This window comes from Nematolebias whitei, chromosome 1, assembly GCF_014905685.2.
Source record: "Nematolebias whitei isolate Nwh7 chromosome 1, NemWhi1, whole genome shotgun sequence".
NCBI lineage: Eukaryota > Metazoa > Chordata > Actinopteri > Cyprinodontiformes > Rivulidae > Nematolebias > Nematolebias whitei.
Window position 1 is genome coordinate 48,553,975 of NC_056498.1, and position 2,991 is coordinate 48,556,965.

Genomic DNA, 2,991 nt, shown 5'->3' on the forward strand with positions numbered 1-2,991 from the left:
GGCTTTAATCAGGCCACAATGTCAAAGGATTATTTTAGGATCTGACAGAAACGCCTCCTCTCTGGATGAACCGGGATGAAAGACAGAGTGTCCAACATCAGAGACAGAAAATGAGTTCATTACTGTAATTAGGCCTCAGTGTGTCTCCCATCCATCTTGTCTTCTCCGTCCCTTGTACACCAGGCCTCGTGTCTTAAACACCCTTAATGGCAGCACATTACTCCAGTTAGCAAAGGCCTGTTGGTAACACAGACCTCCCATCCTCCATCTGTTGCCTCTGATGTGCAGTCACAAAGAACAGAAAACAGCCTCCTCCTTCAGAAGCAGGAACGTTGCTGACCGAGCAGGTTGTGTCACTCTCCATTGGTTGAAGGATCTGGGAGTTGCATGTGAATGAATGAGACGTGCGACAATTGGCTTCATTAATCATTTTTGGTGGGGAAAGTGTCTAATCGAGGAAAGGAAAGGGAAACGCAGACCACCGTGCTCACTGGCCTGTCCTGTCCAGTCTTTGACATAAATTATAGGTCATTTAACCCCGCTTTGACCCCATGCAGCAACAGAAACAATCTGGTCTCCTGTTTCTGTTTGCTGTCTTGAATAAGAATTTACTTCAGCTGGGAAAGGGACTGGAGGTAAAACTCAGATTGTTGACATGCGTTTCTGTTGGGATTTTATTGCGCTTCTCATGCACTTAAACTCCTTTTTTATGAATGACGATGAAAGGCCAACGTAATGCTGATCTTTGTTCCTCTTGTTCTCAGCTGTTTGTTAAAGCATCTGTTGGAGAGTCACCGTTGCCACAACTAGTTGTGCAGATGTCACATTTAGCTCTTTCTTGTCCTAGTTCTGTGTGAAAGGACAATGTGTAGTCAATAGTTGACATTTGGTCAGCAGAATGCTGTGGTCACTTCTGCTCCTCGCCTGACTTGGACTTTAGTTGACCAGAAAAATCAAATGTAAGTTAGAGATGTCAGACTGTACCATTTCAAAACCGTCTGTACAAACACAAGCATTGCCTGCAAGGATGACTTGTCTAGTTCTCACAACTTTGCAGCCACTCATTCCATGTTTCTTATTATTGCGCACTGCTGACAGACTTGTCTACATGTGTGTGTGCTTGTGGGTCTGTCTTTTAGCCAAATATCTCATTAGCTACTGGACACATTTCATAGAAACTTGCATGAAATAATCATTGACTTATACCTCTAGAAATTGATCAACTTTTGGAGTGAACCTGATTCAAGATGGCTTTTGTTCAGTCAGTTCTAAAAATTGTTGTTAGACGCTGAGAGTCCTTCACAACACATACTGTTAATGTGACGTCACCCGGCAGTGATTCATATCCACCTTATTCCTCGCCCTCATGCTGCCATGTGTGAATTGTGAACGCAACTTCCGGTGCGGACCAAAACTGGCGTTTGTTTATGTGAGAAGAGTATGAGCTAATGTAGTTTCTCCAATCATTATGGATTTGCTGTATTCATTCATACCTATCTGCTCACCACAGACTCATGTTTGGGCTGCTGCTGTTACGCCGTAATGTTTTGCACTATTGGTGTTTAGCGTATATCTTAGATCTGTTAGCGTACCGTTTGGCGTGTTTAGCGTATATCTTGGTGTATATGTCGGCTGCCGAGCGGTGCTATTTTTATTTTAGTCAGACAGAAAATAAATTAAACTATTATCAGCAATACCACCTAGTTAAACTAGGAATAAAATTAGGTCACTTATCACAGGGGTGAGCAGTGTTTCACAAAACAGATGGTAGAGGTTTACAATAATTTATTACAACTGGAAAACGCTGCAGCAGCAGTCTACATGTTATAAACCAGCCAAATTCTGTCTAATAAAAGTATAAAAAGGGCATCATGGTCAGTAGCTGTCTGAGGGGAAAAGAAACAGAGTCTTAGCTGAAAGGGGCATGGTCATCTCACCCTCAAACGGCACTCCCAGGCGGTCCCGAGTCTTGACCCTCAGTCATCTCTCAGCACTTTATCCAGAGTCCATCGTCCCTCCATGGCCTCGACCTCACCCAGCACTCGTTCCTTCTTGAGTCCAGCATCCCATGGCAACCTTGACCTCCAGCGATCTCTGCAATGCTTGGTCCTCCGCCCTCGACACCGGACCCGGACCACTGCACCCTCCAACCGGGCACGATCCACCGTGCCGACCTGCTTAGCTGTTTTCTTGTGTTCGTCCTTACCCCTGCTAGTCTCTGCTCTTTATCATCGTGCCTTCAGTTTCTGCCAACCTGCTGCTCTGCTGACCAGCTTGTCCCCGGCTGTTGCCCCTCGGCGATGGTTGCACACCCAGCCATTGCGATCCCCAGCCGCCACCCCTTCAGCTCTTCGGCCGTTACTGCGCGTGTCTGCTGTTGCGCATCTGGTTGCATCTCTGCTGTTTCTTTGCGTGCTTCTGCTTATTGTTCTGCTCTTTATTTCCCCATTCCTGGCTTCCATGTCATTACAGCTGATGGGGAACACCTGCACAAGCTGTCAGTGTCTCTGGCTGCGTGATGGGTGGCTGCCTCAAAAAAAATGAACAGATGATCAGCAAGTTTAAACATGCAAATAAAAAAAACAAAGCCACAGTTACTACATATATCTTCTCAGGGTATAAGCTGTTCCTCAGTTCAGTGCTTTTACACTTAATGCTCCTCAACCTCCTTCCTGAGGGGAGTGGGGCAAAAAGTGTGTGTGCTGGGTGAGTGCGGTCCTTCATGATGCAGGTGGCCCTCTTCCTGCATCTAGAGGTGTAGATGTCTGTGATGGTGGGGAGGCTGACTCCGACAGTCTTCTGTGCAGCCTTCACCACTCTCTGCAAAGCTTTTCTTTCTGCAGCTGTGCAGCCTCCATGCCACACGTTGATGCTGGAGCACAGGATGCTCTCCACTGCACACCTGTAGAAGGAGGTGAGGAATGAGCTTCCCAGACCAGCTCGTCTCAGCCGTCTGAGGAAGTAGAGTCTCTGATGAGCTTTCTTGATCAG

The 2,991-nt window shown here is 46.6% G+C and overlaps 1 protein-coding gene across 1 annotated transcript in view; it reads left to right on the forward strand.

Annotated features, from left to right (window-relative positions):
* The window catches only part of LOC119423797 (signal-induced proliferation-associated 1-like protein 2), a 111,539-nt gene that overhangs the window by 16,080 nt on the left and 92,468 nt on the right, over window positions 1-2,991 (forward strand). The gene's annotated exons all lie outside the window — the stretch shown is intronic.